Source organism: Aquarana catesbeiana, linkage group LG04, assembly GCF_042186555.1.
Source record: "Aquarana catesbeiana isolate 2022-GZ linkage group LG04, ASM4218655v1, whole genome shotgun sequence".
Taxonomy (NCBI): domain Eukaryota; kingdom Metazoa; phylum Chordata; class Amphibia; order Anura; family Ranidae; genus Aquarana; species Aquarana catesbeiana.
The window spans coordinates 581,377,460-581,395,456 of NC_133327.1; the positions used below are offsets into that span (position 1 = coordinate 581,377,460).

A 17,997-nucleotide genomic window follows, 5' to 3' on the forward strand; every position below is an offset into this window, starting at 1 on the left:
ATGCAGAGGATTAACTTCTTAGATTCCACAGTGAGTGTAACAAGCATACTTTACTGCATATACAGACTGATTTTACTGTTGTGGGTTTAGTAACACTTTAAGTAGGTAAGGATTTTAGCAAACCTTATTAGAGCGTACTGAACCCAAAAACTGTTTTAATATAATGTAGCTTACCAGTCCCTAGATAAGGTGGCTGCATTAGTTTTCATTTTTTTCATATTTTTTTAACCTTTATTTTTAACCGGTGACCTTAAAGTGGAACTAAAGTCCCAGATTTAAAGTGGTTGTAGAGGCGGAAGTTTTTTTTTAACATCATGCATTTTACTTATGAAGGTGTAATGGAAATTTGTAAGTTCTGTATATAATTGTATTGTATTTTGTATGTATTGCACACTGCCCTCACTGTGCAACAGCACTAATAATGTTTTCAGTAAATGTTTACATTCTTTCGAGTCCTGATTAGAATTAGCCTGCCTATGTAACGCCCCTTGTTACCATAAATGTACAATTGTAATATTAATGTGATACCTACGTAATCATGTGCATAAAAACCTTCAATTGCGTCATAATAAAGCAGAACAGTAATTTGGAAAGATGCTGAGCGTATCTTTTGTGTCTGTTCCCTACTGCAGTAGTTATTATTAATTTGGAACCACTAATCAATATGAGGATAGGAGTTGCCTATCATCAATTCAACCGAGGTAGCATGGCGAGCTTTGCCTTAGGAGGGGATTCCAGGTGACCCTGAGTATCCGAAACAAGGAGCTTGAGACGATCCGGGAATTTCTGATAATCAGCCGGCTGAGGTAAGCCTTTTGCTTACATTTGAGTTATCAGACTTCCTTGATCGGTAAGGCATTTTCGGGACAAAGGGTACCTATTTTACTCCCCTTAATCGAACTGTATTGATTGGTGGTTATATGTTATGTTGTCCCTGTCTATTGTCCATCGGAGTGTTATAGATAAGAAAGGGAAGAATAGTGCTGGTCACAGGTATATGTAGTAAATCTGCTAGATAAAGTAGTTTAGAGGCAAGAGGGTATAGGCACACGTAGAGAAGAGAGAAGACTGGCCAGTCATTATGGGCATTAAATTAAGTAAGGGAATGAAGGGTAAGAGACCCTCAAAAATGCCCAGCGCAAGAGGAGCGCTATATATGAACCAAAGGTGCGGTTCCGCCTATACTGAGCCCCTAGATTAATGGTTAGAGTGGACAGGGATCCACAATGGGTAACTGGGTTACCAAGGTCCACAGGGACTAAGAATCATGCAAAAGTCTCATAAAAAGTCTTCTTATACTCCCCCTGAGCCCCCTTTTAATCCAGCTATGTGCACGAGAGCCTCGACTGTCCCGGGACTCCCTCTCCTAATTGGCTGAGAGAGCAGCAGGAGTCACTGGCTCCCACAGCTGTCAATCACAGCCAGTGCGCCAAAAAGGAGAGAGTGGGGCCGATCCACGGCTCTGTGCGTTTTATTGATGCATAGAGCAGGGCTCAGGAGCAAACACGCACTAGTGCCCCCATAGCAAGCGGCCTGCTATTGGGGACACTGGTCAAGGGGGAGAGCCAGGAGTGCCGACGGGGGGCCTGGGAAGAAGAGGATTGGGGCTGCTCTGTGCAAAACCAACTGCATAGAGCAGGTAAGTATGACAGGTTAAAAAAAACCAAAAACCCAAAAAAACACCTTTAATACCCCTGAGCAGGCAGGCTCTTTATTGCAGAAGAGTCATGCAATGACTCTTCTGCGATAAAACACACCTACCTGCCTGCTTGTAGTCTTTTTTGGAATGTACACTGAGCTGTGCAAGTGCTACGTTCCAGCACAGTGTCACGTGCCAGGGTGACTATCAACCATTGAAGATGGCCACAGCTTGGCACCCAGAGGAAGCCAGTAGAAGATTTTACACTTTTCAGCACCATGATAGTTTGACAATTGCTCATTCAAGCAACACTGTACCCAAATGATTCATTTTTGAGACAAATAGAGCTTTCTTTTTTTGGTATTTAATTACTACCGTGTTTTTCTTTGTTTTGTACCATATAAAAAGGAAAATTACTCTTACTTTAAATTACTTTAAAGTATTTTTTTAAGAATTATTTTTGGTATAAAACGCACATAATTCATCCGATTTATCATCTGGGCCTCGGGCGATCCCATGCATACCTCCTCTGGACAGTGATGGAGTTTACTGAACCCCTCTTTCTGAATTCTAGAATATACTCTATGCTCAAGTTCTACCTACCTTTCTTTCTCTAACGCTTTACTCCTTATTTTTGCCATAAAAAGAAGTATCAATATGTGCTCTTCAATTTAGTGCTTTCTTAAGAATATCCCTTCATATTAAATTGACTTCTGCAGGTTAAACATTCTTCATGTATTCTTTGTGCACTAATTCTCCTTGATGTCATCCTAATCGTAAACACGAAAACTGACGGCTGTTGCAGTATGCCTCGATACCGGTTTATCCGTGATTACTGAATTATATCTTTTAAGTTGAAAGATCTTTGTAATTGATACTATTTCACTTTATATACATCTTTGTATTGATTTATGGTTTGTTATCATATTCTTTTTGATACAATAAATTGAACTGAACTTTGCACATAAATATCCTCTTTTGATGATTCCTTGACGTTTATGTATTTCTAGCAATGGCCTCCTGTTTAGACATGTTTTATGCTATGTAATTAGATATTTTGATGTCTATATACCATTGATGTAATGATTTGGATCTGCCTTTTCCTGGTTTAAATAAAATATTTGAAAAAATAAATAAATAAATAACTTTGCACATAAATAATATTCCTTCATATTTATGACACAGGGAGGTTGATTTACTAAAGGCAAATTCCTTTTTGGCCACAAGTTTTTAGAAAATGCAGAAAATGAAAATACTGTATATATTTTTTTTTACACAAAGTTGTCAATCATCAAGATCTTCATAACATGCAGCATAGGCATACTTAGAATAACATCCCAAAACACATTTTGCTAATCCCCTGTGTCCCGACCCTTTGCCTGTTTTCACAGCCGCATTTCTGCCTGCTGTCTGGACCAACCACTTGCCCCCATGTTACACCCTAAATTGCAATTGGAAACAATCTGCCTGGCTTTGTTTAGATGTGTGATCATGAGCCATTTTGCTGTCCCTGCACTCTTCTCTGGGATCTGCTGTGTCCAATGAACACAGTGATCACAGAGCATGCTCATGCGTGCCCCTAGAGGGCGCACACAAGCATCACAAAGGAGAGGTCATTTTAAAACGGCCTCTCACCCTCAGACTTTAGTCGTCCGGATACTTCATATGCTCAGTCTGAGTTACTGATCTTGGACCATTTTAATTTTTAGGAAATCAGTTACAGATAAAAACACAGTAAATTACAACAACATCGCACATCACAGAACAGGAGCATATTCCATAATGCTAACTTTTCAACTGAAGGGTTCTCATTCTTAGATTTTCACACATAATACATTTAAAACATCTGCCATTTTAGAAATCATATTTAATATATAACAAGGAACTCCTCTTCAGTCATACCATAGCCCAAAGTAATCCACGGTCCAAGGGGACATTCATAGAAGTTCAAATGCTATGTAACTACACACTAAGTAATTGAAAATAAAGCTTTTCTAATAAATTGTTTGAGTTTGCATTATTCGGCATTAACTTGTAACACTGGGGCATGTTTAAATTTGTATGCATCTATAAAATGGTTAGATAAAAAGCCAATACAAATATTTATGGTGACCCTACCAATAGACAAATTGACACACTTTACAGCAGTCATTTTATTGTAGAAAAGGCTTTTCGATAGTGTTTGCTTTTTTATATGGTTCAAGGCAGGAACTCAGCTGTGTTTAATAGACAAGTTCAAAAATGTGTAAAAATATCTCCCCCTCCTCCATCTAGGCCCCTCAATACAGTAAACTGTGACAACACCCCACCCCACCCCCCCTTTCTCCCGCAGGTCCTCTCCTACCTCCTCCAATGGGTTCAACCAGCCCAGCCAGTAACTCAGTGCCCAGCCAATGCCAGGGCAGGTTATAGGTCCTATTCACCAATGAACATACACAATTCTAAACTGTCAATCAAAGCAGGTAGGTGGAGAAGTGGGTGAGTCTCAGGTCCCATTCAGCTTCAGCGGTCTTTGCATATGTCCAAGGAAGGGGGTGGGGGGTAGTGAGGAAGTTTGTGGCTCTATTGAGACAGTACAAGTAATGGAGCCACCACAAAAATGGAAATGCAGCTGCTCACAGTGCTGCACAAACATCTGGTATGAGTGGGACACAGAGCAATAGCCATGCCACCCCTCCTCCATGGCAGTGATTGACAGCATCTCTATGCCCCTCTCACATTGGCTGTGTGTACAGCGCTCTGAATGAGTGCACATGGAGTTGTAGTTCACAGTGGTAGCTTGTATACTTTCGCTTTCTGCCCACCGATCACTACAAGTTGGGTAAACTTTGCTGTGGGCGTGACACAAAACAAGCACAACTCAAATGTGCATTTTTACAACCCACCAACCGTGTGCCTAATGAATCCTAAATGTTACTGAACTGCTGCAGAGTCAAATCAGGTCTCCTAAACTGGCAGAGCAGATGTAACTCTCAGAATTAAATAAAAAGGTAAAAAGGCTCACTTACAGTGCTGTGAAAAAGTATTCATACCCCTTGGAATTTTTCCACATTTTGTCATGTTACAACCAAAAATGTAAATGTATTTTATTGGGATTTTATGTGAGACCATCACAAACTGGCACATAATTGTGAAGTGAAAGGAAAATGAGCAATGGTTTTCAACATATTTTACAATTAAATATGTGAAAAGCATGGTGTGCATTTGTATTCAGCCCCCCTGAGTCAATACTTTGTAGAACCACCTTTCACTGCAATTACAGCTGCAAGTCTTTTTGGGGATGTCTCCACCAACTTTGCACATCTAGAGAGAGTGACATTTTTGCCCATTCTTCTTTGCAACAAAACTCAAGCTCTGTCAGAATGGATGAAGAGCGTCTGGGAACAGCAATTTTAAAGTCTTGTCACAGATTCGCAATTGGATTTAGATCTGGACTTTGACTGGGCCATTTTAAACACATGAATATGCTTCAATCTAAACCATTCCATTGTAGCTCTGGCTGTAGGTTTAGGGTTGTTGTCCTGCTGGAAGGTGAACCTCCGACTCAGTCTCAAGTCTTTTGCAGACTCTAACAGGTTTTCTTCTAAGATTGCCCTGTATTTGGCTCCATCAATCATCCCATCAACTCTGACCAGCTTCCCTGTCCCTGCTGAAGAAAAATATCCCCACAATATGATGCTGCCACCACCATGTTTCACGGTGGGGATGGTGTGTTCAGGGTGATGTGCAGCAGGGCCGGTACTAGGGGTGGGCGGGACAGGCAGCTGCCCTGGGCGGAATGATTTAGTTGGAGGAAGAGGGTGCTGTTTGCCGGGTGTAACCATGCCCAGCACAGAATGTTCTGCCGAGTGCCAAATCTAACAGAGTAGGCAGAGAGCGGCTTTGTTCCTGCGTGTAGGCTAGATAGTAGCACTACACCTGCCCCCTGCCTGCACAGTGCACTGTACTAGTCCCTGAGCGACAGTAGAGTGGGGTGGGCGGGGCGCATAAGGTTGGGAAAGCATATCAATGCTTTCCTTAGATTCCAGATACATACAGCTTTCCTGCTCCTCTGCTTGCCTGGACAGCGGCTTCTCCTTCCCCTCTCCAGTCATTTTATCACTCCTACTTTAAGAGGATGTCCCGATGTCTGTGTGAAATCACCAGCTCTGTCCCCTAGCCTCCTGTTCTTTCTGATTCTGTTTTTATTAAGGACCTTTTAAGATGAGGTGCAGACATGTGGCTCCCATGCAGGGCTATCATTTATCAGCATAGGGATGCATGAGCATTGTGTGCATCCCTGTGCCAGCACCCCATTCATTTCTCCTGGGATATGAGGTTGCATGCACACAGCCTCTGTATTTGAATATGAGATGCAGGTTTGGGTCCCAATAGAAATGAAGAGGACACTGGCACAGAGATGCACACAATTCACAAGAGAGCCCTGCACAGGACACACATGTCTGAATGGGCCTAAGCAACTCATGTACATGGAGGCTTAGTGATTTCCCAAGCTCCCCAGGCATCAGAAAACAAGGATTTTACACTGGAGCTATTAAGTCTGGACATGAATGGAAATTCAGCTGGTTTACCAATGAATGGATGAGTTTCAGTCCATCTATGGCCATTCCTGCTAAAGAGAAGTCAATCTAATATGATTAACTTCTCTCAAACCAGCTTGTTGGAAATGTTTCCTTTGATCTGCAGCGCTAATCAATGTATTCTAACCACCATCACAATGCAATGTCTCAGTGGAGAGGATTCCTCCATCCACCTTGCTTGTGTGGATGAGGGGATCTGCTCAGTTTTTTTCAATCAGACACTAACTGATCAAAAAAACTGATCTATGGCCAGCTTACCATTCACTGTACAATCTGATTGTACAAAACTTTCTGATCTACCACCAACTATGTAGCACAAGGGCCTGCCTGTTTGGATACTACTAAATGGATAATGAATTGTTTAGGTTTGTCCTCATATTACAAAGTTTTGGTAAATCGAAGGGAGATGCAGAAATTGTACAGATTTTAAAGTATATGCTCACCTTTACTATTCATGTGCGGGAGCACTAAGAATGACAAATGTTTTCCCTGACACATTGTCTAAAGCTGGGTACACACTATTAGTTTTTTTGTCCAGCCTGCTGGATGAAAACCGAATAGATCATTGCATGCACAGAGACAAGGTGGATTCAGAAACCCCCCTCTCCTCTCGGTGCTATTGTACTCCGACAGTAGGACGCCTCCACTGATCAGAATACAATGATCAGCGTTGCAGCCCGCTGATCAAAAGAGGATTTCCAGCAGGACCATTTGACATAAGCCAAGGTCAGCTTCAGCTAGTTCTTGAGCTCCATTTACAATCTTCAGAAATCACCCTTGGGCAGCCATTATTGCTATTACTCCTTATTGGCTGTAAACCAAGCCATTATCAAAGCAATCGAATTTGCGCTGTGTGTGTAATACAGGTGCACCCCGCTGGGGGGGGGGGCACATATTGGCATCGTCACCCTGGTCACTGAATTACCTTGTCCCACCACTGATGCGCAGTGTTAGTTTTCTGCCACATAGTGTTTTTCTTTTAGGCCAAATAGTTCAATTTTGGTCTCATCTGACCAGAGCACCTTCTTCCACATGTTTGCTGTGTTCCCCACATGGGTTCTCGCAAACTGCAAATAGGACTTTTTATGGCTTTCTTTCATCAATGGCTTTCTTCTTGCCACTCTTCCATAAAGGCCAGATTTGTGGAGTGCACGACTAGTAGTTGTCCTGTGGACAGATTCTCCCACCTGAGCTGTGGATCTCTGCAGCTCTTCCAGAGTTACCATGGGCCTCTTGGCTGCTTCTCTGAATAATGCTCTCCTTGCCTGGCCTGTCAGTTGAGGTGGAAGGCCATGTCTTGGTAGGTTTGCAGTTGTGCCATACCATACTCTTTCCATTTTCGAATGATGGATTGAACAGTGCTCCGTGAGATGTTTAGCTTGGCATTTATTTTATAACCTAACCCTGCTTTAAACTTCTCCAGAACTTTATCCCTGACCTGTCTGGTGTGTTCCTTGGCTTTTATGACTCTGTTTGTTCACTAAAGTTCTCTAACAAACCTCTGAGGGCTTCACAGAACAGCTGTGTTTATACTGAGATTAAAATTACACACAAGTGGACTCTATTTACTAATTAGGTGACTTCTGAAGGCAATTGGTTCCACTAGATTTTAGTTAGGGGTATCAGAGTAAAGGGGGCTGAATACAAATGCACGCCACACTTTTCAAATATTTATTTGTAAAAAATATTGAAAACTATTTATCATTTTCCTTCCACTTGACAATTATATGCTACTTTGTGTTGATCTAACACATAAATTCCAATAAAATACATTTATGTTTTTTGGTTGTAACATGACAAAATGTGGAAAATTTCAAGGGGTGTGAATACTTTTTCAAGGCACTGTATATGTACAGTTGTGCTCATAAGTTTACATACCCTGGCAGAACTTATTATTTCTTGGCCATTTTTCAGAGAATGTGAATGATAACACAAACTTTTCTTTCACTCATGGTTAGTGTTTGGTTGAAGCCATTTATTATCAATCAACTCTGTTTAATCTATTTAAATCATAATCACAACATAAAACTACCCAAATGACCCTGATCAAAAGTGTACATACCCTGGTGTTTTTGGCCTGAAAACATGCACACAAGTTGACATAAAGGGGTTTTAATGGCTATTAAAAAAGGTAACCATCCTCACCTGTGATCTGTTTGCTTGTAATTAGTGTGTGTATAAAAGGTCAATGAGTTTCTTCACTCCTGACAGACCCTTGCATTTTTCATCCAGTGCTGCACTGACCTTTCTGGATTCTGAGTCATGGGGAAAGTAAAATAATTGTCAAAGGATCTGCGGGAAAAGGTAGTTGAACTGTATAAAACAGGAAAGGGATATAAAAAGATATCCAAGGAATTGAGCATGCCAATCAGCAGTGTTCACAATCTAATCAAGAAGTGGAAAATGAGGGGTTCTGTTGAAACCAAACCACCCACGGTCAGGTAGACCAACTAAAAACAACCACAATTGCCAGGACAATTGTTCGGGATGCACAAAAAAACCCACAAATAACTTCAGGTGAAATACAGGACTCTGAAAACATAGGTGTGGCCATTTCAAGATGCACAATAAGGAGGCACTTGAAAGATGGGCTGCATGGTCAAATCACCAGAAGAAAGTATCCTGCTTACAATACGCCAAACAGCACAGAGACAAGCTTCAAACCTTCTGGCACAAAGTCATTTGGAGTGACGAGACCAAAATTTAACTTTTTGGCCACAATCACAAATGCTTAATTTGGAGAAGTCAACAAGGCCTATGATAAAAGGTACACCATTCCAACTGTGAAACACGGAGGTGAATCGCTGATGTTTTGGGGATGTGCGAGCTACAAAGGCACAGGAAATTTGGTCAAAAGTGATGGCAAGATGAATGCCGTATGTTATCAAAAAATACTGGAGGAACATTTGCATTCATCAGCCGGGAAGCTGCGCATGGGACGTACTTGGACATTCCAACATGACAATGATCCAAAACACAAGGCCAAGTCAACCTGTCACTGGTTACAGCAGAATAAAGCGAAGGTTCTGGAGAGGCCATCTCAGTCTCCTGACCTCAATATCATTGAGCCACTCTGGGAAGATCTCAAACGTGCAGTTCATGCATGACAGCCCAAGAATTTACAGGAACTGGAGGCTTTTTGCCAAGAGGAATAGACAGCTTTACCATCTGGGAAGATGAAGAGCCTCATCCACAAATACCACAAAAGACTTCACGCTGTCATTGATGTTAAAGGGGGCAATACACGGTATTAAGAACTGGGGAATGTAAACTTTTGATCAGGGTCATTTGGGTAGTTTCTTTTGTCATTATGATTTAAAAAGAGTAAACACAGTTGATTGATAATGAATGGCTTCAGCCAAACCCTAACCACGAGTGAAAGAAAAGTTTTTATTTTATTATTCATATTCTCTGAAAAATGGCCAAGAAATCATAAATTCTGCCAGGGTATGTAAACTTATGAGCACAACTGTATTTTATTGGAATTTACCCGATGTGCATGGCTAGTGGGCGCAATTTTTTTTTTTTTTTTACCAAAAATATGTAGAAGAATATATATTGGCCTAAACTGATGAAGACATTTGTTATTTTTAAAAACATTTCTGGGGATATTATTTTTATTTATTATAGCAAAAAGTAAAAAAAAATTTTTTTTTTCAAAATTGGCAATCTTTTTTGTTTATAGCGCAAAAAACAAAAACCGCAGAGGTGATCAAATACAACCAAAATAAAACTATTTGTGGGAAAAAAGGACGCAAATTTAGTTTGGGTACAGCATTGCATGACCGCGCAATTACCAGTTATATCGACGCAGTTCCAAATTGTAAAAAGTGCTCTGGTCAGGAAGGGGCTGAAGTGGTTAATAAACATACAAAGTGACTGGATCACAAGTAGAGATCTGCCCGGGAATGCCCCATTTTGCATATATCTGAATCACTGTCTGTGATTCTAAATATTATAATCACTCCATAACTAACACAGTTTCCCGTTCCCCATCACACGCAACATTTTCAAGACATATCTGTGTAAATATGTATCCTATGTCTTTTCTGCAGAGCAAGCCCTATTCTCTCCCTAATAAAGATATAATGAGGTGTACCTTCATAAAGAATGTACCTTGCAGCTCTGTTCATGAGGTTAATCATTGTTTACCACAGATACTATTCCTAAATTGTTCCATGCAAATTGCATACCTGATTTTAACTAAAATACTGTTTACTGCTGGGTATGCGCCTCACAATAGAAAATAAAATAGAAAAAAATGTGAAAAAGTCACAAAATGATAAAACCAGAGAAAGAAAAAAAGGCAATGTTTTCATTCCCATTCAAATCTCCATAGCAGCTGCATATTCAAAGCAGCTCATTTTATTTGCTAAAATATGTTAAAACATGTTAAAATAGCAATGTATGGTTCTCTTGCTTGAAAATAAATCATCTCCCATTGTAAGTAAACCAATGGCATTATACAGTGCAGCATGCTTTATGGAGAATCATATTGGTTAATCTATGCTAATCTGCATAACACTTTCAGGAGCCGAAAGAACAGAGGAGTAAAAAAAAAAAAAAACCTAGCGCCTGTAAACTTGGAAAGTAGCACTTCAGCTAAAAATAGACTTGTATATTCACACCGTAAGAAGCCTGAAGGCAGATGAAATAAAGTAAATGAAGGAGTCAGCTGAAAATTTCAGGCTCTGCAGATATATCTAATTCCACCATAGTACATCAGCGGAAGGCATGTGTTGAACTTCTTTTTTTTCTCTCTCTACAATATGTAAAAATCCTATTTTGTTTTTCATGTTTTTTTTTGCAATCACACTTTTTCTCTTAATTGCCATTATTATTTATAGTTATATCAAATCACAAAAAATAGTCTGTTTATGGCAAAGCTGTCTTTGATTAAATATAAACAAATCCATCCTTCGGTCTTTATAACAGAAACATGGGGGCACATCTGAACACACTTCCTGGTCTTCGATATACAAACATTCATCACCTTCATAGCTTCAGATAGCAGCTTTGTGCAGAAAAAAAAAACAATACTTATGGTGCCCATACACTAGAAGAAAAATAGTATGAAAAACTGTAATTTGGACCGTTTGTTAATTTTTCGTCCAGTGGGCACACACAGAAAATAATTTTTTGACTTTTCAGAGCCCAACAAAAAAAAAATGGAAGAAACAGGTTGGAAAACTTCTGCCGAAGGAACGATAAATTGAAAGGTTAATGTGTTTCTCATCTGTTAAAAATTGTACTGGTCACACTGCCTACAAAACAGAGGAAAAACTAAATATTTATGTCCACTGAAATTTAAATCGTTCAAAATTCGATCATTACATAATGGCACTAACATTTGCTCTCACGACAAAGTGTTCCTTACTGTAAAAAAACGAGTTGTGAACGATTTTTCATATAGTGTGTGGCAAGCATTTTACCGTCACTCAGGCATACTGCTTGTTTCCTCTAAAATTTAGTAGCCAAATAAGGCACCCCTCTTGGAATCCTGATTTGAAAAATTCAGAGGGTCTAGGGGATCAAAACCCAAGAATAAAAAATTATATATTATAGCTTTCAAGTCCCAAGATTCTATGGCTACATTTGTTTTCCTTTTTTCAGGCTATTTCCCACTTGGTGTTTCAACTATTAACATATTTCCTGTCCTAGGGTAACGATGCTCACTCACTGTACTATTTCCATTAAGGACAATGTACAGTATAACTCTAAGACAGCAACTGTGTTACGGCTACAGAACAACACCCCCCCCCCTCTTCACGTCTCCGTATCACATGGGGTAGAGCGTTATGTAGTTCACAGTGTTAAACTAGGTTAAATGAACTGCTTAAGATCTGCAAAGGAGGTTACCAGTAGACAGGATCAACAATTTGTTTGCGCTTTTCAAACAGATATAACAAACACTTTCAATTATATATTTCAAATATCAAATGAAAGCAAAGAAAAAGAAGTCAATTTTCGTGTTTATATAAATGTAAAGATTTTTACATTTGGTTTATATATTTTAATTTTTTTCTTAAAAAAAAAAATAATAATTTTTGTATGGTAAAACCTTTATTTTGAATCCATGGAGGGACCTTGGAAGTCCTGAACCTTCTGTTATAATGCTGCCTATAGGAGACATGAACACTGGCAACAAAAAAAAAAAACTATTATCCAGCACAGAAGAATTCCTGTCCACAACCAGAATGCCTCAGTTTTGTAGAAGAGTATTACTAAGAGCAAGAACATAAAGAAAAAGGGGTGGGACTTGTGTCCCTCAATGGACAACAAGAAAAGGATGTTACAATGAGTAAATAAATCCTATTTTATTTCTTGTCCATCAAGGGCCACAGAAATCCTAACCCTTCATGGCATCTAAAAGAAATCAACTGAGGGGTGTGCAACACAGCAAACAAATGCTAACAAGACCACAAAAACAATGAAAAACAGGGAACTGCCTGCAGCTCAAAGAGCCACCTGAAAAATCTTATGTTTGAAGCTGGCATCAGATTCAGCCATAACTTTTACCTGGTAGAACTCCAAAAACATGGAAACTAAAGACCACAATCCAGTAGAGGAAAAGCCCAAGACTTACTCACAGGTTAGTAGAGTGCACCTTAGTAAGAAAGAGTAGAACCTGATCCTTGAAACTACAAGCTTGGATGATGAACTGATAAAAGCTTAATTCTTTCTTAAAGAAGCAGTGACAGCCCATCCAATCACAGCCTCATCACAACTCATCCTGACAATGGAGGGAAATTTCCTTTGGGAACCAGACATACAGAAGGGATGGAAAAACAATGTCCTGGCCGAGGGGAAAGGCAGAAACTACCTTACACGGGAAAGAAGCCATAGGCCTCAACATTACTATGCCCCATTGCCAAACCAAATAGGGTTCCTAGCACTTGTCTAGCAGAGGTTATGGCTGCAAGGAATATCACCTTCTGGGTTATAGTATAAACAACAAAGTCTCTAATTAGTTTAAATGCTGGTTTCTAAAGCACAGAGAGAACCACAGACTCACAGGGGAATGGACAGGGGGTGCCACATAAAAGCTCCCCTGTGTACAAAGGTCATAATTAAGGAGAGCGAGGGCAATGGTCTCTAAAACAAGATAGAGCAGAAACCTGGCCTTTGATAGCTCGGAGAGCAAATGCATGTCTGGACCCAGCTGCAGGAAAGAGGATTTTTCCCACATACAGTGCCCTGAAAAAGTATTCATACCCCTTGAAATTTTCCACATTTTGTCATATTACAACTAAAACCGTAAATGTATTTTATTGGGATTTTATGTGATAGACCAACACAAAGTGGCATATAATTGTGAAGTTGAAGGAAAATGATAACTGGTTTTCAAAATTTTTTACAAATAAATATGTGAAAAGTGTGGCATGCATTTGTATTCAGCCCCCTTTACTCTGATACCCATAACTAAAATCTAGTGGAACCAATTGCCTTCAGAAGTCACCTAATTAGTAAATAGAGTCCACCTGTGTGTAATTTAACCTCGGGATAAATACAGTTTTTCTGTGAAGCCCTCAGAGGTTTGTTAGAGAACCTTAGTGAACAAACAGCATCATGAAGGCCAAGGAACACACCAGACAGGTCAGGGATAAAGTTGTGGAGAACTTTAAAGCAGGGTTAAGGTATAAAAAAATATCCCAAGCTTTGAACATCTCACGGAGCACTGTTCAATCCATCATCCGAAAATGGAAAGAGTATGGCACAATTGCAAACCTACCAAGACAAGGCCTTCCACCTCAACTGACAGGCCAAGCAAGGAGAGCTTTAATCAGAGAAACAGCCAAGAGGCCCATGATAACTCTGAAGGAGTTGCAGAGATCCATGGCTCAGGTGAGAGAATCTGTCCACAGGACAACTATTAGTCGTGCACTCCACAAATCTAGCCTTTATGGAAGAGTGGCAAGAAGAAAGCCATTGTTGAAAGAAAGCCATAAGAAGTCCTGTTTGCAGTTTGCGAGAAGCCATTTGGAGGACACAGCAAACATGTGAAAGAAGATGCTCCGGTCAGATGAGACCAAAATTGAACTTTTTGGCCTAAAAGCAAAACGCTATGAAAACTAACACTGCCCATCACCCTGAACACATCATCCTCACGGGGTAACATGGTGGTGGCAGCATCATGTTTTGGGGATGCTTTTCTTCAGCAGGAACAGGAAAGCTGGTCAGAGTTGATGGGAAGATGGATGGAACCAAATGCAGGGCAATCTTAGAAGAAAACCTGTTAGAGTCTGCAAAAGACTTGAGGCTGGGGCGGAGGTTCACCTTCCAGCAGGACAATGACCCTAAACATACAGCTAGAGCTACAATGGAATGGTTTAGGGCATGATGGGACTTGCAGTTCTGCACCAGCTGGAGATCCACTAATTGTATATCCCTGGTTTAGAGCAAAGCATATTCATGTGTTAGAATGGCCCAGTCATAGTCCAGACCCAAATCTAATTGAGAATCTGTGGCAAGAGTTGAAAATTGCTGTTCACAGATGCTCTCCATCCAATCTGACAGAGCTTGAGCTATTTTGTAAAGAAAAATTGGCAAAAATGCCACTCTAGATGTGCAAAGCTGGTAGAGACATGCCCAAAAAGACTTGCAACTGTAATTGCAGCGAAAGGTGATATTACAAAGTATTGACTCAGGGGGGCTGAATACAAATGCACGCCACACTTTTCACATTTTTTTGTAAATAATTTTGAAAAACATTTATCATTTTACTTCACAATTATGTGCCACTTTGTGTTGTTCTACCACATAAAATCCCAGTAAAATACATTTACGTTTTTGGTTGTAACATCACAAAATGTGGAAAATCTCAAGGAGGTATGAACACTTTTTCAAGGCACTGTATAAATTCCCCTTAGACTAACAGCAAGTGAAGTATGTCTTTCACACATGGAAGACCTTACAGGAAGTAGCCTTTCTAGGTTTTAGCAACGTAGGAATCACACATGATGAGATTTTCCCGTTCCTCAGAATCTGAGCTGCCATAATAATGCCATTAAAACAAGCAACCATGAAGCAAGATGGTAAATCTGTCCTTAAAACAGAAGACTCTAAAGGTCGATCACAGCCCACAGAACGTCTGCCAGGAATCTTACCAGGTAAGCATACCACATTTACCTGGGCCGTTCTGGAGCAATGAGGATCACAAAATGCTCTCTATCTTGATTCTGCGAAACAGTCAAGTTAGAAGTTTCGGGGGGAAAGGCACAGATCCCAGTGTACTTATCCTGCGGAGTCACCAGAGCAGCCACTGCTTTCACTGGAGGATGCCTGCACCTGGAGACAAACCTCTTCAGTTTGTTGAACTTGGAGATCCACGTTCAGCATTCCTAAATGTAAACAGCGGTCCTGGAACTCTTTTGGGTGCAAGCAGTAGAGTAGGGGATGGGGGGGGGGCAGACGGGGCTGTCATCCCCCAGGGCCCAAAATTTAGAGGGGTGCTGTCCCAAGTGTGGGCCGACCTCGGGGTGTGGGTGGCTGGGCATCCATCTCCCGATGGCAGTGATCAGCGAGGGGCCAAGGGCAGATAGGCCCTGTGTCTATCAACAGCCCCCCTCTCTCTCTCACCCCCTCTCTCCCAGCCCCCACTCGCTCACCCCTCTCCCTTTCCCTCTCAGGCCCCTCTCTCCCTCACCCAGCCCCCCTCCCCCCCCCCCCAACGGTCTCTCTCAGTCCCCTTTCACCTCAATGTCTCTCTCAGCCATCCTCTCTAAGCCCCTCTCTTTCTCTCATCCTCCATCTCTCTCACTCCACCCTCACCTCCGTCCCTTCCTCTCACCCCCCCTCTACCCCTTTCTTAGCCTCTCCTCCCCCTCTCTCTCGCTCAACACCCCCTCACCCTCTCGCTCAGCCCTCCCATGTTCCACTATGTAGAGCTAACAACGTGAATAATGTGTATTACACCTAAATAAATAGAAAAAAAAAAAACATGGTTATGTTCCTCTGATTAATATTCCAAATACGTGGTAGTTCAGTGCTATATACACACACACACACACACACACACACACTAAACTACCTTTGTATATATGTATACCAGAATATATATAGAAAAAATTCAAAAGGTTAAATATAATGCACAACCCTACTAAATTCACAGTGCTGCAATAAGGATTATAGTGTAAATATGACATATGTAGCATCCATTAACTGAAATATTATAAAATAACTCACTTGGGTAATGAGTCCCAATCAAGCAACCTCAAAATTATATACATTTACAAACTAATTTCATATAACAATTAATAAAAAGTTCATCCATAGCCATAACGTTCATTTATAGCTGTGTTTTATGGATTAACCATTTTTAATATTGTGATATATGAAATTAATTTGTTTATTTCTATTTTTATAAAACAAAAAAATTCCGCGCTAGAAGTACACAAGGATAAGCAGCAGTAAACAGTGCGACAACACCAACAAAACAAATAAAATTAAATAAACTGCGCTAAAACAAAGGTTATATGTGTTGGAGTGAATTAATAGTGTGACCTAACACCAACAAAAATATAAAAAACGAATCCAGTAAATAAAAGTCCAAATTCCCAAAGTAGTAGGTATTCAGTATAAATGTGGATGCTGTTCCAAATGAGCTATGATTGCTCTTACCAGAACTCCAAAGATATAAGCGGATGGCAAAAAACCCTTGCCAGGGCCTCTGAGGTATTGGACCAATCAGCACCGTCCGTGGTCAGATCAAAATCCCCTCAATGAATGCAGGAGAGAAGCAAACACAAGAAAAACTGGCCATAGTGTAGTATGTTAAACATGGACATACGAACATACCAATCTCCCTGGTGTGCACATAAAAACAACCAAAAAGGGGGGGAGGGAAGTGAAAAAAAACCCCACCACCGTGGCTGTAGATTGTGCTTACCGACTCACGGTGATAAACAGGTTCTTAGTAGGTTAGGAGCTGACATAGAGCACCTTGATACGTCCTCATAAACCCGAAGTTCACATCGTCAGTAAACCACCCAGAATATAAAAAATAAACTCTCCATGGTGAAGTACGTTTAAAAACGAATTTAATAAATAAAATATTGCACTTACAAAGTAAAAGCACTTATATCGCATAAGTATATGTAGCCGGCCGGCATACAAGCATGGAAGCGAAGCTCGTCCTACTTCCTGGTCTCGTGGTAGCGTCGCTGCGTGCGTACCCAGACGCGTTTCGTCATCAAAAGGACGTTCTCAATGGGGACGAGCAACGCAGTGAGCCACCACCAATAAATAAACATAAACATAAACATAAACATCCTCGTTCTGAGTTGCGAGCGCGAGGACGCCATCTTAAATGTGGGCAAAACTAAGGAGAACTAAGGCTTTTGCCCACATTTAAGATGGCGTCCTTGTGCTCGCAACTCAGAACGAGGCTTGGATGTTTATTTATTGGTGGTGGCTCACTGCGTTGCTCGTCCCCATTGAGAACGTCCTTTTGATGACAAAACGCGTCTGGGTACGCACGCAGCGACGCTACCACGAGACCAGGAAGTAGGACGAGCTTCGCTTCCATGCTTGTATGCCGGCCGGCTACATATACTTATGCGATATAAGTGCTTTTACTTTGTAAGTGCAATATTTTATTTATTAAATTCGTTTTTAAACGTACTTCACCATGGAGAGTTTATTTTTTATATTCTGGGTGGTTTACTGACGATGTGAACTTCGGGTTTATGAGGACGTATCAAGGTGCTCTATGTCAGCTCCTAACCTACTAAGAACCTGTTTATCACCGTGAGTCGGTAAGCACAATCTACAGCCACG

At 40.7% G+C, this 17,997-nt stretch overlaps 1 protein-coding gene across 2 annotated transcripts in view; it reads right to left on the minus strand.

Annotated features, from left to right (window-relative positions):
* The window catches only part of VRK2 (VRK serine/threonine kinase 2), a 205,847-nt gene that overhangs the window by 141,721 nt on the left and 46,129 nt on the right, over window positions 1-17,997 (minus strand). The window lies entirely within an intron of this gene.